The 27,832-nt window shown below is 49.4% G+C and overlaps 1 long non-coding RNA gene across 5 annotated transcripts in view; it reads left to right on the top strand.

Annotated features, from left to right (window-relative positions):
• The first annotated feature begins 407 nt into the window (after window positions 1-407).
• The window catches only part of LOC137851408 (uncharacterized), a 31,150-nt gene continuing 3,725 nt past the window's right edge, over window positions 408-27,832 (top strand). For 3 of the 5 annotated variants that reach the window (XR_011093163.1, XR_011093167.1, XR_011093168.1), the window contains exons 1-3: window positions 408-7,117; window positions 25,522-27,107; window positions 27,216-27,818. This is a non-coding gene — a long non-coding RNA (uncharacterized lncRNA). The remainder of the gene's footprint in view (window positions 7,118-25,521; window positions 27,108-27,215; window positions 27,819-27,832) is intronic. The other 2 variants (XR_011093162.1, XR_011093160.1) reach the window with 2 other exon arrangements.

Consider the following 27,832-nt stretch of genomic DNA (forward strand, 5'->3'; position numbering starts at 1 on the left):
GTGGCTGACGGCAACCACATGCTAGTGCTGCAATTTAGGGGGCCGCGCTGGATGCCAGGCGTCTACGCAGCGCTCACCGGCGCGGTGAGGCCGTGCTGCCACGTGAGCTGGGGAGGCTCAGTTTGCTGCCAGGCTGATAGTTTTCAAATAAAATAAATAAATAAATAAAAAGGATTTAAAAAAAAAAAAAAAAAGGATAAAGGAAAAAAAGTAAGATACCAAAAAAAAAAAAAATAAGATGCCAAAAATGGAATGCCAGGCTTCATTGTAAGGCTTTCTTTCCCTTATTTTCATTTCTTATATTATACATTATCAATAAGTTTATTTATATAATAAATTATAAATGTTTATTTATTTCACGTATTTTAGAGTCAAACTCCAAAGGTTATTAGATTGCTACCAGATTTCGACCTGCTCCTCACAGGTAACGGGGTGGCTCCAGAGACCGCAGGACAGCGGGTCGCCCCGTGTCAGAACCCTGTCCTCCAAGAACGACAAAACGCTGCCTCGCCCTTCACTTCTCTGGTATTTTGTTTATCCTGCTGTGGACGCTGGCAGATCTTATCCCGTCCTTTGCAGGTGAGCAGCCAGGAGGTGAGCAGTGCCACCGTGTCCCCAGCACCCTGCTCTGAGCCAGCATGACGCTGTGAAACCTTGGGACACAGCAGCACACACAGCAGTTCCCGTGAACTTTTACTCGGGCAGATAATGACAGGACAAGGGGGAATGGTTTTAAATTTTAAAAGGGGAGAGGTAGATGAGATATTAGGAGGAAATTCTTCCCTCCGAGGGTGGTGAGGCCCTGGCTGCCCAGAGAAGCTGTGGATGCCCCATCCCTGGAGGTGCTCAAGGCCAGGCTGGATGGGGCTTTGGGCAACCTGGTGTGGTGGGAGGTGTCCCTGCACATGGCAAGGGGGTGGCACTAGACAACCTTTAAGGTCCCTTCCAACCCAACCCATTTTTTAATTCCATGATTCTCTGAAGCCCATGGCGTGGCTGTAGTTCTGCTTTCCCCAAGCTGTGGCTGTACATGGCCGACTCCCCTTGTCAGTGGACAAGGAGACGAGTTTGAGGATGCATTAATGAGTGTGTCGGGGGTGATTAACCACAGTCCCTCACCTTGAAATGGCTTCAGCTTGATTTCTCATGGAAATCAGGCTTCTGTGGTCGCATGGCAGCTGTACCCAGGTGTTTCTGTGCGCGCCTTCCCCTGCGGCTGCCCTTCCCCTGGTAACTTTTAAATTCACTGCCCAATTCCAGCAATCTCTAACAGAGCAGTAGCACCTTTAAAGATAATTAAGTTGCTAAGCGTTCATTAAAGTCAGCAGTCAGCTGCAGGAGAAAGAGCCTATTGTCATTTAGAGTAACAACCTGGCTCAAGGCTGCTTGCCACAGAGAATCCCCGCCGGAGAGGATACCATGCAAAGCCCCTTTTCCTCCCCACACCTGTTGTAGCGGAGCCCTAAAACCTGTGGTTCTTTTCCAGATTATCAGGTGGGGGATCACAGATGCGTTTTTCAGTGGGTACAAACTGCCAAAGACTAATGAATTACTTCAAACTCGGTGCAAGACTTAGCAGAGTGTGTCTCAGCGCCCTGCCAAGGGAAGCACTTCATTCAGAACTGTAAAAGGATTACCAGCAGCGTGACCCAAACCACTAGAAATGATCTCGTGGGATTAGAGCAGTTAATTTCGATGTGGCAGCACCCAAACCCTTTCCAGCAGGTCTCTACGTCGAGCTGGGCGTTACGCCTTCCCCTCCACCCATTTTGTGCTCGCCCTCATCCATTTTGTGTTTACGCGCCAACGCAGCGGCCCCAACCTCTGCCTCGTGCATCGGAGGAACAGCTGCATCAGCCAGTTGTCGCTTTGCGGGAGAAATTCTCTCCCTTTGCAGCCTTGCTCTGCAAATCCGACAGGAAAAAATACCCAAAGCACAGCTCGAGCGAGCGGGCGGCACAGCGGCGTTGCACCGTCGGGAGCCCAAAACCCCCTGTGCCACCGCGCAGTGCAGGGGTGGGGATGCCAGGCCTTCCCTGCTCATCCCCGAGCCCAGAGCTCCCACTTAAAACAGCTGTCTGTGTAAAAAAAAAAGGCCTCGCACCTGCCAAACCACCAGCCTCAAGCTTCCTTCCTTGTTTCTTCAGGCCTCAGAATAACAAGAGCGTTTGTGCAATCTGCAGCGCGCCCTGCGGTTTTCTCCTCTCCCCGAAGACATGCTATCTAATCTCCTCAGCGCAAAAAAATCAGGCAGCGAGAGGAGAGAAAAGAGGTTAACAGAGAAGCAGCGTGCTCTGAGCTTGGCTGGCTTCGCTTTTCACCACCCTTGCTCAAAAAGAGTGGTACAGACCCTGCAGGAGGGGCTGCACCGTGCGTGCGGCACACGAGGCGCTGAACGAGACGAATCCGTTAGCTGAAAACTCATCTCGAATCGGAAACTTTCCGGGGTCCGATTTTAAGTTACGGCGAGAGTTCAGTGTGCTTTTGGTTCCTGTTTTTTTATTTTATTTTATTTATTTTTTTTCGCTAGCATTGAGAAACGAGGTGCCGTAGGAAGCGGCGTGGCGCGGAGCACACAGCATCAGCCTGCATACAAAGGAAGGAAGATGATGTGGCAGAACATTGTTGGGGAAAGATCCTGTTTGTACAGGGAGCCGGAGAATAGTAAACCAGAACAGAGCGGGGATGCAGAACTGAAAGGAAATAAGCCCCGAACGACTTGTGAATGCTGTTTGTGTGCAAGAGCCCGCGAGAGGCGCTGAAACAATTTAAGCAATGTACAAACCCGGCTTATTTGTCTTTTCTCAGATTTCCTATCGTTTAATGGAGGGGAGGAGAGAGGAGAAGAGAGAGGAGACACACTTGGCTGCGTTCCTCCGCCGGTCTGTTCCTCTGTGTCAGTCCGGCAGCAGCCAGGCATGTGACTCCTGCAGCACTGAGGTTTGCCTGAAAACTGCCCGAGCTGACTGAAAGTTTCTGGGCTGTAATTCCTGCTGCTGGGCAGTAATTCCTCGCTCTGCTTTATCCCAGCAGCACCCGGCGGCAGGAGCGACTTCTGGAAAGGGCCCGCCTGCATCTGTGATTTCGGGAGACAGGCAGAAAGCCTTCCCTTCCCTTCCTTCAGCTCCACGAAATAATTCACTGCTCTGATGAGCTTCGGCTCCCGATAAACGTTTGCCTGTTCCACAGATGCTGTGTGTGTATCAGGGGGAAATTACTTCCCTGCAACGTGTGCCCGTTTGAGCTCCTGTACTCTTTTGTTAGCCTCTTTAAAGCACAGCCACTTAAGGTCATTACATGCTCTAAATAAGCCTCTAATGCAATTTCAGATAAACCCATCTTTGCAGAGTCGTATCAAACATCTTGATAACGGAGCGGCTTGCCCCTGCACCAGGAGAATTTGGCTGTGAGTAAGCTGGGTGGTACCGCAGGCGGTGTTTTCTTCCGAATCGATTCAGGCAGTTTCTGGGCAAATTTCGAGACCAATACATGCACAGCAGCAAAATCTTGCGTCCAAATACAAGCATCTGTAGTTCCTTTCTACTTGTGCACAACCTTCCTGTGTTGGTGTGAGCAGCTTTGATCTGTGATACAGTGACCGGCTTCCTGCAGCAGGCGGGAGATAGAGGCTCAGCGGTGCCTGCAAGCCGTGTCGAGGGTTTATCAAAGTTGCTGACTCCTAAAACGCAGGCAGAGCTTGCTGCAGATGACCCTTTTCTCCTGGCCTGCAGGCTGGAAACAAACCTGATGCAAAGGACGGAGCCACAGGCTCCAGTGGCACTCTAACAGATGTGGTTGGGAGCTACATAGGTTGGAGATCTCAAGGCTGAGTCCTGATGAGGTCCCGGAGGACTCGGGGCTGTGCACACACAGCTCAGGGAGCCAGCAGCTACCCGCACGGTGAAGACATCTCAGGGCTCGTGGCCCAGGTGTGCCTGGCTGCTTCCGTGCTGACTGTGTAGGGTCAAAGCCTCGCTGCGGTGAGGGTGTCATCTCTCCTCACCCTTCTGGGGAGTTTGTGCAGCCTCTCTGGGTATTACGCCTGTCTGAAAAGGAAATAGGAAGGAGCTTCGGGTGGAAATTGTGAGCAAGCAGCGATGGAGCAGAACCCAGCCGGCTTCCCACCGCGCAGGCGGAGAATCCAGGCTGTGTGCTTCGGCGTGAAATGCTCAGAGACCCCGAGCTCTACCTGGAGTCTTCCAAAATCAGCAGGTGCTGGAGATGCTTTGTCCTTGCCATGGGTACCATGGGTTCAAGCTGGGCAGCCACGCTGGTTTGCTGCTCACACATCCCCTGGCAAGGCTTGGCCTTTACCTCTGAGCCCTCCCGAGACGCTGTTCCTCCGGGCCTGGACAAAACCAGTCTTTTTTTTTTTGTCTGGGGGGTGGCTGTGGGAGGGGAGCTTGCCCTACAGAGGAGCTCCACTGTGCCACTTGCCAAAGGGCAAGAGAACACACCCTGCTCTGTTCTGTTTACAGCACAAATCACGGTGTCAGATTTGTCTTTAGCTTCACCAGAGATGTACCAGAGAGAGTTTTGGCCCGGAACAGCGTGACGTATGTAGAGCTGCCATGCAAACACGTATGAATAGCGTGGGGAAAAGATCTGGGAGCTTAATATCTGTTGTGTCTAATTTTCCTCTACAGCACCCTGCAGCCAAGAAGTGGTTACCATGAGCAGATGATGCACGGAGGAGTGTTGCTACAGCACCTGCACAGCTGGATAGCTGCATAGCTGCTCACCTGAACGTGCTGAAAATAAGAGAGTGAGGGCTGCTGGTCATCAGAGTGCTTCTCAGTTATAAAAAAAGAGAGTAAGACTTCTCAGCTCATGGATGGAGAGAGGAGGCAAGCCTCGAACACGTGAAGATGGCCTTGCTGCTTCATGTGGCCTTGCTGCTGGGTTTGTTTTCCCTGCCAGCGGCCCGTGGAAATGGTAAAATTAGCCCGGGCTATTAAAGGCTCTAATCCCAATTCACCGCTCAGACCCTGCTCGTATCCAGGCCTCCTCAGCTGCATTTCACAGCCCTGGGAAGGGCTCCCCAGCTGCACCATCCCGGCGTTTTGAAGTGGAGCGTGGTGCGTTGCATTAACTCGGCTCAGACGACCAGCCCGAAACATCTGAATCCCATTTCTTGATGTTAATTCCCCTTGCTCAATCTTTATTTCAGCTGTGTGGAATTCTCAGACCTTTCTGACCCCGCCTTATCGTTTCCTGATGTTTCCCTGCGAGCTCACCGAGGTTTTCGGGGAAAGGCTGATGGGTTTGAAAACGTGCACACCTTTGATTGCGTGCGCGGCCGGCCCGTCGGACCCCATCCCTCACGTGCTGCGTATATATCATCGTCTCCAGTGCTGCCTCCTCTGCAGCTCTCCCGTCCTTATCTGCACGCCCCCCTGCTGCAGTCCTCCTTAAAATGTGGTTATTATTTCAGGCTTTCCAAGCTCAGCCCTCTGCGTACGGCGCAAAACTCGATCCGAGCTTACGTCCGCCCTTGTCACTCACATCCAGGTTCCATCTGTTCCCCTTTTCCTCTCCCGGCGCTGCTCGCCACATCCAGACCACATGCTGCTTATACATTGTACCAGAGACATTTCTGCACACACACTTCTGGAAATGTGGCTCTTAGTGCTTTATTGTTCGCATGTGTCTTGTTGCTCCGGGCAAGTTTTATCAGTAATGATTTTGTTGTTTACTGACATGGAGAATGAAATAGGGCACTGTTAAAATGTGAACAGGGGGGAGAGAAAAAGGGGCCTTTGATACACCAATTACGCCGCTTCTGCCAGCTTGCTGATTGAGCCCCCCCTGCCACCACCTCCCCAAATTCCCTAGTTGCCTGAGGATGACACCAGACCCGACCACCACAGCGATGCACGGACAGCTTCTCCCTGTGGCAAGGGCTCCCAAGCATCCCCTACACCCCTGTGCCTGGTGAGGAGAGGGGACGGGATCTTCTGCCACCAAAGGGCTCCTTCCCAGCCCTCCAGCCCTAGCTTTAGGGTCGCACCCCGGCACCTCTACACTGCAGCTATGTTCTTCCATTTGAAGCTCCTGGGTGTCTGCAGCGGGGATGGCGCGGAGCCATGAGGCTGGATTATTGCCACCCGGGGATTTCCTGCAGCAGGAAATCCCCAGCTGCCCCAAACCCCTGCTTTCCCACCTGCAGAAGCCCGAGACCTGCCTATGGTGATGATCATTTCCACTGCTGGAGAAAGCGAAGGCTTATAGGAACCCACAGGCGACGGGAACAGACCCAGTTTCCAGCGGTGTTGTTGTGAAAAATGAGATAGGAGCAGAGCTCTTGGCAAGCTGCTGTAGATTAAAAAGGGGGCAGGTAGGAGCAGGGATGAAGCAAGAGCCTAAAAGAGTTGTTGGGGAGAAACAAGGGCTCCAAGTGACATTTGGGTATGGGAAAGAAACCGGCACCCATGGCTTTCATTGGTGTCCGGAGCGCTAAAAGCAGAAGTGGTTGCTGGAGGCTGAGCAGGAATCCGAGGCTGAGCTCGCAGCTTCCTCCCAAACTGGGGGAGAAACTGCTCGCTTGATTTACAGGCTCAGTGGCAAAACAGGTCTTTAGTTGTAGAGCTTGATATTTATTTTCCTGGAAACAAATCGCTTTGTGAGCAGTGGAACTAATGCCACCTGGATGCCCGTGGGTCCGTGCCCCTTGCTCCTTGCTCCTCTCACACAGAGCACCAAGCCCAGCTCTCCCTGCCTCTGTGTGCTCCGATTTTTGGCAGGGCAGCAGGCAGGTACGTGTGTTCAGGCTGACCAGCTAACGCCAGCGTGCAGGCAACCACTAGCCCAGTTGGCTGCTGGCCCATCCTGTGCCCAGCCAAGCGTTTTCACAAAGCTTAGCAAGGAAATCAGTGACCTCTGAGACTTCTGCCTCTCCGCCCTGTACAACACCAAGGGGAAAGTTACTGCTGGGGCTGGATGGATTGAACCTGAGCTAAACTGTCCTGGCGCGTTGTCTTTGGATGTATATTGAGGATGTCAGCCCAGGTTCTGGAACTCATTTCTCTCCCTCTCTCTCTTTTTTTCCAGCTATTTTTAACCTGGATGTGCTCTGCGATTCGTTTCATGCGCTGCACTGAAATGGCACAGCCGAGGGGTGAGTGGCAGGGGGAGAGGGGAAGGGGGAACCGGGGGCTGCTGATGTTGGCAGTGCAACACAGGCACAGTCCTGAGCTGCCCAGGTGTAAGGAGACAGAGAAATCAAGGCTTCCTGTGAAAAAGCACCAGAGAAAATGTTTTCTGTCACGGCCCCACACCTCAATGCTGCCCACGTCTCTGCGTGCGCCTCCCTCTGTGCAGGGTCTGCGAAGAGAAATCCTTTTTGTGGGAGCCCCTTCACTGTCACCCTAATGTCCCTTCATCTGAGCTACCCTCAATAGGAAGAAGAAGGGAGGTTTTATCTGGAAAATGCATAGGAAAACAGGCTTCTTGAGCGTTAATTTACCAAATGAGCGCTCTAATTGCCAAGCATTTCTTTTCTTCGGTTAAATATAGCTGATTATAATGTGTGAGATCTGTCTTTTCCCCTTGTGCTCTGTTTAGCGCTGTTTGTTCGACATGAAAGGAAAAGAGGATTAAAAGGGAGAGATCGTATCGTAAACAGCCCTTCAGGGTAGGTGGGAAAACAACAGTAACTCTCTGCAACACAACACAGGGATGCCCTCAGGAAAAGGTTTTGAAAGTGTCCTGCATTTGAAAGTTAATGAGTAAATAGATCTCAAACATTACTTTAAAGACCGACAGTGCCAGCTTTAACATCTCAGGCTCGCACCACAACTGAGAGGAGACAAAGGGAATTTTTAATGGGCAATAAATGGACTAATATTTTTGGATGCAAAGCTAAAAGCGGGTTAGTTCTGATGGGATGTGGGTTTCTTCTCTGCTTCCTGACACAGCAGCTTTACTGGGTTTGTTTGCCTTACAGTATCTTCGGGTGAGACACCACTTCTTCCTTTAAAAAAAAAAGAAGAAAAGATTAGTTGGCCTTGGTAAATAATCTCCTTTGGGCTACAATAGACCTGTTAAGTACAGAGCTTGCAGGACTTGGGGGTCCCTTCTTACTGCTCACACACTGCAGGAGCACGATTTCTCCCCAGATGTTCCTGTCCCTGTTGCACTTCAGAACAGCCTCCAGTTCTCGTGTCCCTGGATGTGAGGGGGTTTGGAGGAGTGATAGTGCTGGGGAACAGGGATGAGGGATGCATAGGTTGGGGTGGAAATCCTGTATTAAGGGAATTGCCATCAAGTGAGGGTCAAGGAGAGAAACAGAGACCAAGAATCCCCATTTCCAGCCCAAAATCAAAGCTGTCAAAGTCCCCGTACACCTGGGTATGCCTTTACCTGCCCAGAAGCATCCAAACCCCCACTGATGTTCTCCAGACCCTTTACCCACTCAGGGTCCCCCAAACCATCTCACCTATTGCCAGCCAACCCCCACTCACCCTGATACCTCAGAAATCCATGGATTGTTTCACAAACTCTCTTCCTAACCCTATTTTCCCCCAAACCCCTCTGCTGTTACCACAATATTGAGACAATCTGCCTACCCTGGCTCAAGTCACCAGCCTATAAAAAGAAGAATCAGCTCGCTAAGCCTCAGACATCCAAACACGAGGGAGCACGTGCCAGCCCTTGACAGAACACATTAATAGCATCTCCAGTCCCTTATCACAGCTGCTTTCCACCTCGCCCTTTTGCCAAGGGCCAGCCACCACCTTCCAGTGCTTCTTCCATTGATAAAAAACACTTGGTGTAATTTTCCTGCTCTGTCATTACGCTCTGCCTCTTCTAGAGCATAAAACCCCTCGATCTCTCTGCTCACACCTTCGTGCCAGACCAGCCTCCCTGTGCCAAGGATCTGCACTGCTCCCAGAAACCTTCCAGGCTTCTTCCTGCGCTCAGCTCTCACCGTGTCGACCAAGGACATCCTCTGCCTTTCTGCACCACAGGTACCTACAGATCACATTCCTGCACGGATCAGTTGACCCCCTGTCCATGTGAACTTGAACATTTCAACAACCAGAGAGAAGCTGTGTGCTCTTCTTCCCCTTCTCAGGGCTTCTTTCAGCACATTCCCAGTCTCTTTCTTCTCCCTAGCTTTTTTGGGGGATAGTCTTGAGCATCTCCCTGGCCCCGTGACAGGCTGCCAGGCAGGCACAGCGCCTTTCGCTTGACTTTCCCCAGGGAATGCAGCTTTGAGCTGGTGCAGGATGGCTGGGACTAGTTCTCCTGCCCCGTTAGGGATGATGCCACGTGGGGTCAGCTCTGCTGTGCCTTCTCTTTATGCTGTGGAAATGAGTAAATCTCTAGATTTATTACACCCAAAAGCAAGAACACTATTGAGTCCACCTTCCATCCACAGATACATACGTACCTACATACATGGAGACACACATATCTGTAAGCTTTACCAAGTCCTGTGCAATTTCTGGCATCCTTCTGAGCTCCTGGAGCATGAAAAGTCCCAAAGGAAGAGGAGACCGAGCTGCTCTGTTTATGTTTGAGTGAGACTGCTTGCACAAGTGGCCCTGTCCTTCCGTGCAGCCCCAGCCCCAGGCACTCAGGACACAGCTGATCCGCGTGAGGCTCTGGCCAAGCCTCCTGTGACCCTCTTTGGAAAAAAAAACCTCTAGAGTTCAGCTTTCTTCTGGCTGATAAAGCCGGTATTGTGAAGAAACCAGAAATACTAGTCCTGCTCGAGAGCTGTGCTGTGCCCCAGGCAAGAATAGGAAGGCAGGATTCTCCCTTCAAATAAAAGCGAAACAATCAGGTATTCTTAACCCAGTCCCAGGTGGAAGGCCCTGCTGGCTGGGAATATGCACTTGCCTGGCTCCAAGGGTGAAGATGTGAGGCTGGGGACCGGTGGAGCACGGGAACACAAACCCAGCAGGAAAAAAAAAGGGTTGCTCATGGTGCAGAACCAAGGAGGAATTTCATCACCTGCCTCCGCTGGGTGAAAGGTGGGTGAGCTCCATGCCTCGTTGGATCTGGCTGGCTGGGAACAGCATCACGTTTGGCTAAAGGTGAAACACAGGGGAGAGGAACCGCATGGGCAAGTGTATGCAGAGGAGCAGATGGAAGAGGTGGGTGCTCTGACACTGTCAGGGCAAGCATTGCAGAAGGAGGGAGAGTTCAAAGAAGGATGGGGGAAAAAAAAATTCTCCTTCCAGTGCGTGAGATCAAATATCATAGAGCAAGGGTAGCTCTGGGACTTTTCAATGGGAGGAGGAAGCCTTGAGCTAAAATCTGTGCTCCCATTTCCTAGTCCACTGCCCAAAGACTCTTGGCAAGAAGCAATACCAAGTGTGAAACACTGGCCTTAGTGGATATCGGTTCAGCAAACCCCAAATTCAAACAAACACCAAATCACAGTCCCGGGGATGGCCCGTTTCCCTGCTTGTTTCCTACTCCTTCCATGCCTTGCCTCATGCTAAACATGGGTTAGTCCTTCAGAAAAAGACACTGACTAAACAACACACTGCTGTTACCTGCTCTGACATCCCTTCCCTTCAGTCCCCTCACTTCAGTGCAGCACGGGGCGTAAGTCATCTCTCCAAATCCAGGTGTGAAGCTCAGATGAATGCTCTCAGGACCGCAGTAACTGCGGTGAGTAGATTTCCATTGCCTGTAATGGGCGAGCTGTGCTCCAGGACTCCCTAATACTTCCCCAAAGCCCCGTGGATGCACAGTCAGAGACCTAAAGACAGACCTATAACGTGCTACAGAAAAATAACAGGCGTTGCAAGCGTCTCATGTCCAGCCATAACACGACTCTTTGGCAAGTATTTTAGAGAGAATGAGTCTCTCTGTTGCATCTAGACCCCTAACTCTGTTCCTGTCCAAAACTGGTGTGCACTTTTTCCTTGGACAGTGCCCAATCTGAAGAGTTAGTGTTTTCCACACAAAAATGCCTGGTTGGGAACCTTCCAAGAAGTTCTATTTTTGATTCAATGAAGAATGGCAGCTTTCCATGGAATTTACTTTTCTTTCTTCACCCCCCACCCCCAGTCCCCCCCCCCAACAAGATTGCTCAAAAATCTGTAAATTTTCATTTGGAAATACTACCAGGGGGCCTTAGGGATGTCAGAGTTCAATTGTCTTGGTCTGCAGGAGGCTGGATGGTTTCTGTAGTCATCCTTTATAACTTGGAAAAACTACAGTTGTGTTTTATTTTATTTTTTTTTCCTTCTTTACCTTTTCATTGCTCTGTTTTTCCCTTCTCCTGAAGACAGTACAGCAGAGGCTCTGCCATAGACTTCTGAAAACTCTCACTTTTTTTTTTTTTTTAACACCGTGTTCTCAAGGCCATATGGTCACTTGCGACCAGGAAAGATTAGGAGAGGAGTCAGAGCTGTGAGGAAACTGATGGAAGCCACTCCGTGTCAGAGGAAAGATCTGCCTATGTGTGGTTGCCCGAGAGCTGGAGACACAGAACTCGCAGGATGCCTTTTATCCTCCTGCATCCGAGGTTCACCTACTTCTATACACAAGCTGTCCCACAGCCTGCAAACCACGTCCTAAATAGCTGAGATTTGCAAGAGCATGCCGGCTCCTCACTGGCTCCCACGTTCTGAATCATTTCTAGTCCCATTCTCCGTCTCCAGAGTCCTCGGTGAACAAGAACTGAGCTTCTTCCAAGTCGTAATGATCCTCACTTGTTCGCTCTCTCACAAACAGAATCCCTTTGGCCAGCAGCCAGGACTGCAATAAGGGCCAGGCACATACAAGGGCAGCTTAGAAGTACCTCAGCTTTGGGAAATCCTGCTGGGCTGTAAAAGCTGCCCACAAACCCAAATCATATCAAGCAAGGCCTGTCTGATAATTCTTTGGCATAATCCCCGAACTCGCTGAACAGCTTTTCCATACTAAGTATTTCCAGGTGGGTTATTAGGTCCTGTATCCCTTCCATCTTGTATCCTCTTGTGGTTGAGAAAGGCATTCCTTAGAGCAAGCTTTTTTTTTTTTTTTTTTTTTTTTTTAAAAAAAAAAAAAGGAAAACAAATATCTTCCTTTACGTTTCTGGTTCCTGCAAACCAGAAGAATACTTTGCAAGACACAACCTCCTCCTGCCCTAACAAACAGCATAGAGGTCTCATCTCTCCCCAGTGCCTGTAAAAACCTTCAGTGAGGGTGATAATTGCTATTTGCACAGGGAGGTTGATAGTGGTACAACCACCAGTGCCCACACTGATGTTAGCACAAGGCATGCTCCGTTAAAACTAATTTTTTCTTTTTTTTTTATATAGCGGTATCACTGTAGCCACATTTGGGGCTGTACTTCTTTAATCGTGCCAGAGTAGTTAAAAGGAAACAGCTGAGCAGAGTGTGTCCTGCAGTGCCTGCTGGCAGAGCCCTGCAGCTCAGGGCTCCGAGGAGGCAGGAGCCTGGACCTGGGCAGCCTGTCTACCTCAGGGTGCAAACGCTTCTCTTGTTTTCCTAGTGCTTCCATGTGTGCACACAGGATTCATCAGAAAAGCCTGGCTTTGCCAGGAAAAGCTGCATCCCCGTGAGGACCTCTCTGCTGCTGTAATTTTGATTGCTTTCTGCCAGGGAAGGCTGCTTTGCAAGGAGAGAGGCAGGTAGGGGGGGTGCTGATTATTTTTGTTCACTGTGAAAATCCATGTCTACTGTGGACGGGATTACTGGACATGGAGCCCCAGTGTAAGACTTGCAGATCTGTAGGTACTGTGTGAGAGAACTGGGTAAGGAAATGACAGGGGTTTTCGTTTGGAAATCATCGATGCAACAAACCGGTAGTGTTGCTGATCTGAGCCTTTGGGGTCTCTGCCACCACAGAAAACGAAGAGAGGTGGAAACATCACAGTGCAAAAACCCAAAAGGTTTCTGTGAGTTAAAACACACTGTTTCACTCTGAGAAACTTTCAGGCAAGATGATTTTGAAAGTAGATGTGTCTCTGGGGGAAAAAAAAAAAAAATACCCCCAAAAATACCTGGTAAGATCTGACCAGGCAGCGCGTGGTTGGGTTGGAAGCAGCCCTGCCGGTGAGGCCTGACTCCCCAGGGAGCCCTGCCTCGCCACGAGGACACGAGTGCTGGCTGGGATTTCTTCCGTACCACCTCTTGAAAGAGGTGATGGTGATGGGAGCCCGGTCCCACCTCGGCCACCCCATGCTGGTGGTTGCAGGGAGGTCAAACAGGCCGCAGCCCTGTGCAGAGTGTTGGTGTGGCTCCCTGTTCTCCCCACACCCTTCCTGCCAGCATCTCCTCCCCGTGACGGGATCCTGACACCTCCCATTCCTGAGATCTTCTTCTTTATTCCCCCCACAGACATCCCTGGCCCGTTCCTGCTGGTTTCTGGCCAGCTGTGGCTAGCTGTGCTGAGCACTGTGGCCTGCCACCATGTCGGGTGCTGGGCCAGCGCTCCTGCTTTTAACCCTCTCCATCTCCCCTCAGGTGGTGAGACCTGGTGAGGCCATACCAAAGCTGGTCTGGGTGGCAGAAGAACCCAGGGTCTGTGGGGCCAAGCAAAAACTGCAGCCCCAACAGCCCTGGTAGGGCCTGGAGAGCCCCCACGCTGCTGCTGGAGAGCAAAAGCAAGGCAGGAGGTGCTGCAAAGACATCTTCCCTCCCTGCGAGCAGCAGAAAGCTCCACCCAAGTTTCACTCCTCACTCCCATTTTAAATTTAAAAAAAAAAAAAAAAAAAAAAAAGAAAAACAGCACTTGCTGCTGTGCATTGCCCGTGCTACCATGTGATCCAGGCATGTGATTAAGTTGTTGATACTTGCTTTTTTTTTATTATTTTTTTTAATAGGATCAAATTCGTAGCTGCTGTAGAAGCCTGCGCAACTTGTCAGAGCAATTCTCTACCCTGGCAAGTTACACAAGCTGTGGAGCTTCTCCCTGCCCCAGGGTATCCTACCCCTCTCTGCCTTCTCCCTTCACGGATGACTCCTCCTCGGTGTCCTCTTTGCAAAGGCATCAGCTATGGCTGTTTTTAGGAAAACAGGCAAAATTCCTTTTAAGCTGCACTGTGGAGCATGGTGAGACGCCTCGGCGATGAGGCAGTAGTTTCTTCCAGCCTTTCCTCCCGTTGGAAGTAAATAAAAAGGGAGGATGAGTTTCAGCTGGAGGAAAAAAATAATAATAAAAAAGGGACTGTGCTTGCCAGCCTTGTAACATGCTCTGTGTGTTTGATTTGCTCTCGCAGGCTGCACAGATCTGCCTGTGCAGATCTGTTTAGTCATGTTGCAGGGACTGGATGGGGCTGTTTGGCGGTGTTTGTTCCCAGCTCTTCCGAAGGATCAGATGTTACCCGTGCTGGGTTGCCATCACCTCCAAACCGGGCCCCTTTCCTCCCTCCTGGTTTGCTTATTATCAACCCGGTCTGCAGCCAGGACTCCGGAGGATGAAGAGGGACATGCAGAGCTTTTTTATGCCCTTTTACTGCAGGACTAGAAGCAGCTGTGGGCCTATGCCCGGAGTCTTTCTGTGACCGATCTACGTGCCGTGGGCCAAATCCCAGTCTGGTTCCCAGGTCTCCGTGGTTCCAGTGGGTGAGGAAGCACTGGGAGTATGAAATGCCAGTGCTTACCTTTGTGGTGGTCATCACCCACCACCTCTGTGGGTTACTGAGGCAGAAAATGAAAGGTATGGTGTGAACACCACTGATCTCCCCAGCTTGCACCGCATGCTTCCAAGAGGTGCACCACACGCCCTTCCCAGGATTTGATTTTAATTACAGACGAGCTTTTTGTTCATGGGAAGAGGTGCCAATCCTCCTTATGGGGTTTAACTGCTCATACACTTGATCCTAGCAGCCTGGGGAGGCCTCTCTGCTCTTTCTCCAGGGCTCGCTGTTGTTAGCTTGCTGTTGGTGCTTGTACCTGCCGACACCACCTCCCTTCGGAGATGCTGCCGTGTTGTTTTAACTAGAAATCGGGTGTAACAGTTGTACAGCGATTGTGATCTCTATCTCCCCTGTACTGGAAATGTGCATCCAAAGCTGCCCTGCAGGAAGCAAATGCTCACCTGAGCCTCCCACTGCTGCGTGGCTTTCACCAGGGTATTAAGGTGTGTGTTGCTCACTAGAAATAAACATACTAGTTTCCTGAAGATGGTTTTGTTTCTGTCAAAGTCTAGAGGCAACAGTGGACAAAGTGCTTGCTTTTCCTCTTCTCCTGTTTCCCATTTTCTTTATTTTGCTACAATATCTTCACCCTGCTTAGAAAGGTATCTTTTTGATCTCAACCACCCATCATCACCTCTTTTCATATTGCCTGGATTTGAACCAGACAGTCACAGGCTCTCCAACTCATTGCAAACTTCCTGAGTTGCCCTAATCTTTGTTTAAAAAAAATAAAATTAAATTAAAAAATCTGGTGTTAGTGGTTTTCTCTTAAAAAAAAAAAAAAAAAAAAAACTATTTAAAAACAACAACAAAACAAAGCTGATGCTTAGAAAAGCCATGTGGTTTTTATTTCTATGCTTAAGTAGGACTTGAGGTGGATCATGCAAAATATCTCTATTTCTAGGTAGACTAGTTTTGCTGTGTTTTGGCCCATCTTTTCCTCATGGCCTGTGTGAGGACCCTGTTTCTTCTCTGGGCCCTAGAGCTCTCTCCTACGTCAGGTTTGCCTGAAACTCCTTTTCTCACAAGGATCTCAGGCAGTTCATGCCTGTTTTGCATCTGAGGCCTCATGTCTCTGCCCAATAATGGACTCCCTGCCCCGTTGGTTTTGTTCTGCTGAACAGGAGCCTGCTAATTTTTTAAATCTTATCCCCGTGTTTGTAGAAGGCTCTGTTTTGCCAGAGCACCAAGCCTTCAGCCTGGAAATGCTGATTATCTGTGTGTCACTAAACAATGATCCAGATAGCATTCAGCGTGTCGTTCTCAGCAGCAGCCAGCATCATTCCTGTTTTTTTTCGGATCAGTACAGCTTCTTGTTGCGTGCTGAAAATGACTTTCTGCTCTTAACAGCTATCATTCTTCTCAAAGCTCTTCTTTTTCCTTAGTGATACCAGCAGGAAACACGTTTATGATGGCAGATATAAATATGAATAACAGACCACCAGCTTTCTAAATTTCAACTTGTTTTCTACTTTTCACATTAAAAAAAAAAAAAAAAATTAATTATTTGGAGAAGGTCTGTCATTTTCTGAGAACCTCTATTAAAAATATTTTAAAGTTCCTTTCTTTTCTCCCTGCCAGTATTCTCCACTCTCAAGAAAATATATTTCTATGGGAAAAGTTATGGAGACTCCTGAGTTAGGGAAGGGAGAAGAGCTGAAGATGTTGTGGCCATCACGACCGACCCAAAGCTGTTAACAGAGGTTGTGGTTTCACTAGCCCAGAGCTTTGCTGTGTGGAGCCTTCAGCTGCACTGAGACAAGCTGCTGCTTTAGAGACAAGCTTCCAGAGGCTAAACAGCAAGTCTGTTGCAATAACTCTGTTGATCAAATAAAATTTCTGTTCGCAGTGCAGAGCCAAAAACAGTTTTTGATTGCAGCCTTGAGGGGTATTTCTTGGCTCGTGCTCGATGTTTTAAGCAATGCGCAGCTCTACAAGTCATTACCAATGTTTAAGATCTCTTCCTTCTTACTGTTATCCTCAGAGATGTGGAATGAAGACTATTTACCGTTCCCTCATAGTTCATTATGATTATTAAACCATAAGAATGAGGACATGTGCATGAGAGTTGGATATATCAGGCCTGTTCTGGCTCTGTCAACATTATTTTCCCTGAAAAGAGAGTATATTTAGAAATATGGCCGAGCTTTCCTTTTATCATTTTATCCTTGTAACTGTGTTTGTATACAAAGATTTCACAACGCCATGTTATATATGCGGTGTTTGCTGAAGCAGTAATACACGGTCTCTCATTACCACGTTACCAAGGCGCTCAAACAAGTCCCTTCATTAATAATCCCTTGCCTTATACCTTCAGAATCCACAGTCTGGTCTCACCTCTGCTTGCTATCTCATCTGCCTTCCCCTCTGTGTTGGATATAAAGCTATTTTAATTTTCCCACCTGCCCCCCATGCCCTTCCAGCTCCTTTAAGATGGGTCCTCAGAACACCCCAGTGCGATAAGGACCAGCTGAGACCCCAGAGAGATGGGATGGTGTAGGCACTGCAGCGGCATACAGAGGTACTAAAGAGGGTAGGAAGGGGAGTGTATTTGCATTAAGATGGATTGCATGGCAGCAAAAAGGTCAGAGCTTGTTGAGCCAGGCCTTGACCAATCTGGCTGCAGTGACCCTGGCTCCAGGCAGCTCGGGCTTTGCAGACCACATTCACTTGGTGCAGTGTAGGTACGTCTTGAAGTCCTTCGTGGCTTTCTAGTTAAATATTAATAAGACATATGCATAGCCTGTGTGTGCTGTCATGCTACATGATTTTTCTCCTGAAAAGCAAGATTTTTTTCTGCTCTGAAGAATGCACTTGTTTGCCAGACACACCAGTTTGTACCTTCTCTCCATTCTAGATGTCTTGTATCCTCTGCCAGAGAGCAGTCTTCCAGTACCTAAAAGGGTACTACAGGAAAGCTGGAGAGGGACTTTCTGCAGGGGCATATAGCAATAGGACAAGGGATAACCATCCTAAACTAAAAGAGGGTGGATTTAGACTCAGTTTAAGGAAGAAAATCTTCCCTCAGAGGGTGGTGAGGCCCTGGCATAGGCTGCCCAGAGAAGCTGTGGATGCCCCATCCCTGGAGGTGCTCAAGACCAGGCTTGATGGGGCTTTGGGCAACCTGGTGTGGTGGGAGGTGTGCCTGCCCATGGCAGGGGGTTGGAATTAGATAATCTTTAAGGTCCCTTCCAACCCAAATTCTTCTGTGATTCCGTGCTTCCATGATTCCCTGCTTCTAGATCGTTGTGACACAACACTGGAGCCTGCAGGACCAGGGATTATCTCATGCCTTGCTCATGCAGCACCTACACAAATGAGGTTTTAATCTAGACACACATCCCTAGTGCATACTATGTAATAAATTGGTGAATGAAAATGGATAAACCGGGAACACAGCTCATTATGGAAATAGTACCTAATATGGGAACAATTCCGAACTCCTCAAGATTCCTGTGCTCCTTTCTGCTTTGCTCCAAGCACTTGAAAACATGCTTTGCTGCAAGATGGTTTGTGTTAGAAATGATGACATTTACTTAATTAAATTTCAGAAATATCAAAGTGGCAGCCCTACTGGGCCAGAGTCAAGAGCGTTTGCTTCCATATTTTATGGTGCTTACACTATGTTGCTAATTGGTGGCTAGTAAGTTTGCAGTTAATATACTTAACATCACATTGCTGATGGCAAATAAAACTTAATTCTTCACTTGAGAACACTTATCAGTACAAATACACTGTTATATCCTAGTTATGCTATGCTAGTGAGAGAGAGAGCAGCATTAACTAATAGTTCTGTAGGAATATGGATGGCTTAATAACAACGTATTTTGTCTTAGTGATTCTGCTAACTAGGTTAATGTTGAAATATTATAATTTTCACCATTCCAGGACCCAGCAGTCAATGCTTATAACCAGGATCGTGCTGCATTGGACTCTGAACAAGGAACAAAACATGCATGCTCCAAGGAGTTTTGACTGTAAGAAATAACGGGTGGATATAGGCAGGCAGCGGTACTAGGAGCAGGTAGAGCCAAATGTAATATTTATATGCTCACTCGAGCTTTTCCTAGTAGCATTTGCATTCTGACCTATCCACTGCTTTAAAAACCAATATCCAAGGTCTTCTCTGCAGGTAGGTCATGACTGAGCTGCCTTTTAAGCAGTAGCAGATGTTCAGATACTGCTAAGACCATGTAAAGCTGCATGTACATACAAAACGTTGTCAGTTCCCAGCAGTGGGTCCTAAAAGCGTGCATACAACCCAGTCCATGTAGCAGCTCCTCCCGGCTCTCTCTCCAGTCACCCTGCCAGCTGACAATGCAGTACACGCAGGTATTGTGGCTGCTCTGTGTCATCCTTCTCCTGCTGAGCTCTAGTTTGGGGTGACAAGAGTAGCACGGCACCCGGACTGCTGGGATGCTCTCGGGAAGCCCTGAGGCACTGCTTTTGTGACAAGTTCTTCCCTTTGAGGTTTGAATCTGGCCTTGAGGGCATCTCGGAGCCCTGGGAGGCATACTGAGGGCAGCACTGGGGCAGCGTATACGTGTGCTTTCAATTCAATAAGGAATTCAGAAGGCAAAAGTAAAGCTTTTGGTCAAGGAAACAGCAATTAGTGGGCAAATACTTAAAACTGGAGAGGACAGATAGGCAAGTAACCCAGATGCATAAAACCAGACAAAGCAAGTTGTGCATAAATGGTCTATATAACTGTTTACACAGTCCAAAAGAAAGAGAAAATACAAAATATTTTTTTCCCTGCTTGAAAACAGAGGACACGGGCACTATTTTTTGTCCTTTCCGTCAGCGTTGTGAAGCCTACTGCTGGTGGTGACACAGCCGGTGCCTGTGGTGCTTTGGGGTGTAGGGCTCCCCACATTTTACAAGCACTTCCAGCAGCCATCTAGCCATTCCTGCAGTCTCTGTCAGGTGCATCAGGAGAAGCGTAACAACCACAGGCATCTGCTCATTTGCCTTCTTTCTCTTCTGCCCTTCTCCCCGTATCAAAAGCGCCAACTCCTCCACTGCCCTGGAGCAGTCAGTCATTAACAAACTCGCTCCTGCCAGGGTGCTTCTCAAGCCAGTGCAGTCAAAGATATTTCTGGGAAAGACAGAAGACAAGTTAGATTTTCAGCTGCTGCAGAAAAGGAAAGAATAACCATTAAAAAAAAAAAAAAAAAAAAAAAACTATTTTTTTTTCTTTTTACCCACTACCCACAAGAGGTAGTGCTGTAGGGCAGCAGCACTGCAGATGGAAGGCTTGTCAGAAGCTCTGGCCAGTGCTGTCATGATGAGTTTACTCTGCACATAGGTTCTCCTTGGCAGGGGACATCCAGAGGATGCAAGGAGCTAGCAAACATTACAGATTTTGGAGCGTGGAGTTGCTAATCTCTGGCTAAGGATACCCAAGGGCCAGAGAGAGCAATTGTTTCAGACAGCCAGAGGATGCTTCATGGTCCCACTGCTCGCAGAAAGGGAGCTCGCTGAAGTGCCTGTGGAGTGGTGTGCATGGGTACACGGTGGTGGAAGCAGCAATGGAGTCCCTGCAGCCAGGAACCTCAAGTGAACAGAAGCTGCTCCAAGGAGGCAAGGTGTGGGTTAGCTGACAACAAGCAGAAATCCCTGACACTGCAGCAATTGCCTCCTGCCATGGGATCTCTCTTCTTCGACCATTTACCTCTGAGTGAGGGAACTGGACTGTCAACACTCATGGCCAGACCGTGTTCACAGGACTGTCAGACACATTTCCCAGGCAGAGGGGGTGTTGGAGGAGAGCACAACACGCTGCTTCTGGCCATGGAAGGGGGAAGCAACGTGCAGGAGGGGCTCAGATTTCTTAACCTTCACTGTTAACCTTCACAGCTGATGGTATTTCAGCTTGTGCATGTGCACATCTCCTGTGTAACTACCTTTGTCCTCCTGGAGCCCAAACTAACCTGGTGGAGTCCAAAATTGTGGTCACCATGGCACCATGCAAAATGTGGGATCTCCCTCAGAACTGGCACTTCCATTTCTCTGAAATGTTTTCTGAATAGTGTTATGGGATTTTCAGATCCTTAGCTAGCATAAAAGGATATGGGACCCATGTAGCTGAACAGCACTCAGCTTCTTCAAACTAGGAAAACCACAAAATCACAGAAATGTTGGTTGGAAGGGACCTCTGAAGGTCCCAAGCTTGTTCAGGCCCAGCATAGGACCGTCGCACTAGGTCAGGTCAGCCTTGGCCTTGTCTAACCAGGTCTTGGGAGCCACCAAGGATGGAGAGCCCCTGTCCATTCTGACCCTCCAAGCTCCATCCTGGTTTTGTTGCCCCTCACATCAGGTGTCAGTCTGTGTCACTCCTGTGGCTCCATGAGGCGGGTGTGATTTACAGGAGGCTATCACCCATTCGTCTCCCCCGTCTTTGGATTAAACCCAGCCCTCGGCCTCTGCTCCTGGCCTGTGAGGCCTACACTTCAACCACCTTGCTACCCCTCTTCTTCCTCAATCTGTGGGGCCCAGAGGAGCCCAGTGTGTCACCCGTGTCCTCCCTGGCATGGAGCTGAGGGGAATTAATAGCTCCCCTTGGGCTGCCAGCTACATGCCTCCCGGTGCGGCCCACCAGGCTCTTTGGCCTCATTGCGATCCAGCACACCCCGGGCTCCGGCAAGGTGTGACCTGCAGTCTGTAGCAACATGAACGGGAGCAGAGGTTTTGCTGGCTGCACTTGAGATAGTACAGTGAGCAAGCAGTTTCAAAATCCAATTTCATAGGCAGAGAGATTACATTAATCTCCCTTAATAGCTAAACAATTCAGTTTTCAAGATAGGACAAAGCATGGGATATTCTTGACAAAACTGGCGCTTCAAAGCTGCCTACATCAGATTTAAACTCCTAACTCCTAAGCTCCCAATGATAGAACCGATTGTATCTTTCCAGAGAGTAGCACTGAAAACTTGTGTTTAATCTCCCCTTTTTGAAACACGCCGTAGCTGCCTGGGCTTGCCTGTTGGGAAGCAAATGTAGATTGACTTTGCCTTCAAATACCATATGAGGAAACTCATTCAGCCCTCACCAAGTGATCTCTGGGGCCTGTGGAATGATAAAAGCTCAAGTTATCAAAGTATCTGTAAACTGCCTTCTGATTTCTAGCTCGAGCACCTCCCTGAATCTGGACCCTTTGATTTAAGGTGGCTGCTTTCCTTCACCGTGTCTCAACAGGCAGAAAAGGGCATAGCATTAATTCCTGTTGGCTCAGTTGCATTAGCTCAATGCGGTGGAAAAGCCCTCCTCAGCTCCAGAAATGTAGGACTGAATCTGGATCTGCATTACAAACTTCTGTCCATGGAGAAACTACCTTATAATCCCCAGGGACATTCCCATACCACCAGAAATCTCGGTGTCAAAGTGCTTTTGTTGCTGGCGCTATTCGGATCGGAGGACAAACATTAGCTGTCCTGGAGAAGACGTTGATTTTTGGGACGGACTGCACGTTTGCAGAGAATCTGCAGGTTTTTGTGGTCTAGGCAGATCCATTTCAGGCTGTTTTCCAGTGTTTGTGCTGTGATTTAGGGCTCTGACAAATGAGCTCCAGCAAATCATAGCGAGGTGACTGAAGAGGCAACCAGCCCAGCTGTTTATGACTGTTCCGCTGGCAAGGATTTCTGTCCCTGCAGCAGGCTTGGCAGAAGGCGACATATGTCCAGGGCAGAGCTGCTCCAAATTGTGTTTTAGCTGAAATCTCCAAGGAGGTGAGATCAGACCATCCAGAAGTCTGTGAACTGGAGATACGGAGATGTTCTCCCTAATGCTCTGCGCCCATCAAGGCCAGCACCGCTGCCACGCCGTCTGTCCTCACAGCTTCTGTCCCGTGTTCCTGTCCCCTCCGTGCACCAGAACTGGCAGCCGGCTGACCCTTTCGGGAGGTGATTCGGGGATTTCAGCCAGCCAAATGAACTCCTCACTCATCTAGCAGGAGAGCGTGGGGCTAAAACAGCACCAGCTCCTAGCAGCTGAGACAAGCACGATGCCTCTCTCCCAGGCAATGCTACAAGTGTCCTGGTGGAGTGGCATTGAGCAACAGCAGGTGATAACGTGTTCATCTGCAACAAGATGCTAATCATGGGCCAGAGGCTTCCCCTCGTGCTCCTGTACAGCCAACTAGCAGGACCTCTGATGTCAGGGAAATTGCCCCTTCCCCTTCAGCTGCAATTGCTGCAGGTGGCCTGGCCATCATAAAATCATTAAGGTTGGACAAGCCCTCCAAGATCACCTGGTCCAACCATCCCCTACCACCACTGTCACCCACTGAGCCATGTCCCCAGGCACCACATCCAACCTCTCCTTGAACACCCCCAGGGACGGTGACTCCACCACCTCCCTGGGCAACCCGTCCCAGTGCCTGACTGCTCTTTCTGAGCAGAAATGTCTCCTCATTTCCAGCCTGAACCTCCCCTGGCACAGCTTGAGGCCATTCCCTCTGGTCCTATCACTGGTTACCTGTGAGAAGAGGCTGACCCCCAGCACCCCACACCTTCCTTTCAGGCAGTTGCAGAGAGCAATGAGGTCTCCCTGAGCCTCCTCTGCTCCAGACTAAACACCCCCAGCTCTCACAGCCGCTTCTCATAGCACTTGTGCTCCAGGCCCTTCACCAGCTCCGTAGCCTTTCTCTGGACATCAACAACCATTAGAGGTCCTCTCCGTCCTCGGGTGACCCAGAGGGCAGCTGGCCAGAGCCTGCCCTTGCAGCCTGGGGCAGCAGCAGACAGGAGCCGCTGCAGCAGCGAGTCGGGACCGGCTGTGATCTGAGCGTCATTCCCAGGCTGAAACACAGGAGAGTTTTTCTCTCCTGGTCCCATGACTAACATGGAAATAAACCGGGAAAAGGACTGAGCCTTAAATATACAACGAGCTCTTCCCCACCCATTACCACCTAACCGATAAGCTGTTCCAGGCTATCTTGTTTATGTTTAAGAGCGTTTAATACCTCTTAGCATTCGTGTTTGCCTTGAAGCTACAGGCAGCTATGTGCTGTAGTGTGCTAAATATTTGTGCAGTAAGTACAAACAGATGTTTGAAGATCTGCTTTGAAGCAAATCTTTGCCCTCTAGATTCTCTCCCAAGACTCTTCAGGAACAGTACACATCGATATATTCAGAGCAAAGCCTTGAAGGGCAGGGAGAGAGGAAACGCACAGGAATAGCCAGTAGTGGAGGAGGAACACATCCTCACATCTCTACACATAAATCCTCCTCAGCAACAGTTTGGACATCAGAGCTTTCATAAACAATTCATTTGCAGGGCCTCATTCCTACAAAGCAATCTCTGCTGTGTGCAGGGCTTCCAGGCTTGTTTGGGCTCACTAGCCAGATCCTTGTCACCCTCAAGAGCTATTGCCTGCAACCTAAATAATCTCACTAAAGTCAAAAATCCCGGAGCGAGCAGAGAAAGCAAAACCTGGCCTCTTTGCCCCGATTTTCAGCCCCTCTGCAGGATACCCCAGATGAAGTAGCTGAACAGCCTCTGCCCCGGGCAGCTCCCAGCTTGTGTCGGGATGGAGCAGGGGAGCCGAGAGGGGAAAGGTAACGCAGAACCAGCCAGGACTGTGCGGTGGTTGCTGCGTGGGAGGTTGTGCTGAGGGCTCCCAAATGACTCTAACCGCTGCTTTATGGCTTTGCTTTTGTTTCTCCTTTTCTCACGTTTTCGGGGAGAAGAGGGCGTGTCTGCAGGCTCAGGTGTTAGCCTGCGATGTCGATGGGGATGAGCTACGACCAGGTTTCTGCTCTGCCAGTAGCTCCCTTGGGCAAGCTGCTCAAATTGCCTCAGCCTTTTGCCCCTTGTTCTTGAAGTAAGAATAACACTTCCATACCCCTAGGGCACACGAGATGAATACTTCAAAGAGGAGGCCTTCAGATACGGCACTGGAGAGAGCCCTACGAGGCCCCGAGTAGGTTCGCTCTGCACTACCTTTGGGCTGTATGCTTTGGACAGCAGAAGGGATGCTTCAGGGCACTTAGAGCAGCTGACTTTCAGATGCAAAGAAATGTTTGGCTGGAGCTGTACAGAGCCAACGGTTTGCTTTAAGGCTCACTAATTTGCTTTGTAGGATTCTTTGGTCTTCGTTTCACCTGTTCTTGTATTTCTTGGTTAAAGCATGAAAATGACTCGTAACTACACCGTCCATTTTCTGCGAGGAGCTGGCCTGGCTCATCCACAGACAGGCTTGCTGGAGTGATAACTGGGGAGGAAAAAGGGGGAAAAAAGGAGCGTGACATCACAGGGATGTGAGCCTGTAAAGGTGCTGTCTCTCCCCTCTCCTTACCTTTGCTCTGTTCTTTTTTCTAGTTGCCTACTTGCAAAAAAAACCAAGGTCTAGTGGCTAAGCTATTACTGAGGAGACTGCCTTGGTTTGCAGAGAGTCTTCTTTGGTGTAGGTCCCTGAAACAGAGTCCTCGGGGTAGGAGGCAGCAAAGTGCAAAGGCAGGAAGAGGAGCAGAGCACCGGAGCTGGCGAGGAGCCCATCCTCGTCTGCAGCACGACGCTGTCAGACTGACTCAGCTGTAACGTGAAGCTGCATCTTCCAGCCGCCTGGGCCGGTCATTTTGTCATCTTGTGCCCCTATACAAGTGTTTTCTTCCTTCGTGGCAGAAAGATGCCCTTTTGGGGGACAGCTCCGTGACTTCGTTCTCAGCTGACTTCCTTGAGGTGGCAATGAAATCCGTGGTGCTGTGTTTTCCCTTGTCTTCTGGCATCTGCAGCCCCAGTGGTCTTGGGATCGAGGATGAGTTTTTTCCTTTTAAAAAGGGATGGGTGTGCTCACCTCTTTATTTGTGGGTTGGGGGAAGAAAACCACGTGCCTGTTTTCATGGATTCGCAGCTGAAGCCTTATCAAGGACAGGAAAGCAAGCACCTCTCTGTTTCTTTTTCTCTTGTGCAGGTCCCCTCCACAAACAGCAAGTGTTTTGCTGGTGTAAAACAGAAAGGAGGAAGGCTCCGTGGTGGTGACCTGGCTCTGTGAATCTGCTTCAGGTAGGGGAAAAGAGCAACAGCCCCAAAACTTTAAACAAAGGAAGAGAGGGAAGGAACTAAGCAAAATGAATCCTCACATCCAATCTCCTGTTTCACCAGGAGAATGGAAACCTTGCTGAGGGAGCTGGTACCCGCTGCCAGCCTTAGCCATCCTGTGCTTTGTTTTGGAAAGAGAAGCCAAGCTGTACGAGGAATTACCACCTGCTCAATTTTAAGTTGAAACAAATAAACAGAGCTGTTTTTTACCCTTAATTTCCTGCTCGGTGCCAGTTTTTCCGGGCCAAGAAAAATCTTTTCTTACGTGAGAAGCTCTGTGAGTGGCTGTGCCTGGGGAGGCAGCTTCGCCCCCTGCCCACCTCCACAGCGACCAGCGAAGCAAAGCAAAGCTCCCGCAGCCAGAGAGCCCAAATCCCCACAGGTTGTCCCTCTGGCTCTGCCATCAGAAGACCAAACACTCTCTGGAATGTGCTGTGCTGATGTGACAAGGCTTGGCCACGAGGCCAGCAAGTTTTGCTCATTTCTATGCCATCACTGCTAGCCCGGTACGCATGGTATTTTTTTTTTGTGATGCTCCAGCTTCCTCCCAGGCCAGTGCCAGCAATTTGGTCCTGTTTGATAAACCACCATTCAGCCGTGGCATGGAGCTGTGGTCCTAATGGCCTGTGTTAATTAAAAATCTAATGGCCCTTTCTCAGGAGAAAGTTCGTTAGTTCCAGTGTTTTCCTAAGGTAATTATATCGAGCCGGCCTGTCGCCCTCCCCCGCGGTTTCGCTTACTGCTCGCTTTCTCTAAGCTCCTGCCCCCTGCAAACTGCCTTGGTGTGCCGTGTTCCACCCCGACACCTCAAACCGGGTTGCACATTTGGTTCAGAGCATGGCAAAGGGCTGTAGGAGAGAGATGCCCTGCCTTTACTGGGACGGTGTGGACCGTTTACAGCTCCAGTTGTGCTGCCCCGCAGCGCCGAATTGTGATTGAGAAACTCCTCCTTGAGGCTTCATCTCCCCTGCGTTCTGAAATAGCAAGAGATAAACAGGAAAAAGGGGAGACACTTTCTGCTTTATATTGTTCGGCTCTCCAGTCAGCTCCGTCTCTGGTATTAAGAACTTCCTGTTTTGTTTTAAGTCTTCTGACAGGCGAGGAGCCTTCGTTTCAGCCGGAGCTCAGAATGACTAGCGTGTTTCCAGGCTCTGGGGTACAAATTCCAGTATCCTCCTCACCTCTAGGCCAAAATTTTAGAGCTGGAAGTCAAACTGATGAAAATCGGGTGCTTAAATCAGCGGTTGGTTGCCAAAGCACTAATGACCCGACTTTCACAATGGGTGAACACCTGCAGACCCTGTAGCAGTTGTGGGACTCGGGAGGGCAGGACCTGCAGAAATGAGATCGATTTTGTGCAGGAGCTCAAACAAGGACCCAAATTTAAGCTTGTATCGAAGGATGTGCTCAGAAACAAGAACCAGAAAAAGAGGATCTGGAAAAAAAATGTGGAGAAAGGTGCATTTGTGTAATATCACTTTTGTAAGATGCTTGTGAAATGTTCTACACGGTGCATTGCATCATTTTTCACATGCGCTTAAATCAGTAAGACTCTTTCTTTTCCAGGTCTCCGATAACTTTCCCTGTGAACTGATCCATCTCCTTTGGGTGGTATGCTGGAGAAGTAGAGTCCCTCTGTGTGCTTACTTCATGCGTACTGCCCCTGGCTGCTGCTCTGCCTGTCTGGGAACCATCTCCCGATCATGGTGTGTGACAGTTCAGCTTGGACTTACCAATTCTGTGAGAGTTAAAAATTAAACCAGCTGATCAAGATCTGAAGCAGCACTGGATTTAAGAGACTAGCAAGTGGTCCAGCCTGGAGTTAATTCATTATAAATTTCTCTAGAAGAGCTTGTCAAAAGGAAACGTGAAGCAGCTGGAAAGAAACATCCTTACAGCGAATGCCAAAGTCATTTGCATCCAGCGGACTGGGAGACTCAGGGCTTTGGACAGATGATGTGGGTGAAATAAATAAAAATCTAAATACAGAGGAGAAAGCACCAGTTCCCACTGAGTGATTACAGAGGAAACAGTCTTACCGCTATAGGGACCTAATTAGAGACTCGGTCTCACAACAGTCTAATAACTCCTCCAGGACGGTGAGAAACCCAAACGAGCTACAGCGGTCTGGTCAGGCCTGCAGAGTTTGGAAGCTCTGCCACACCGGAGGTAAGCTGAAATGC

This window comes from Anas acuta, chromosome 1 (assembly GCF_963932015.1).
Source record: "Anas acuta chromosome 1, bAnaAcu1.1, whole genome shotgun sequence".
NCBI lineage: Eukaryota > Metazoa > Chordata > Aves > Anseriformes > Anatidae > Anas > Anas acuta.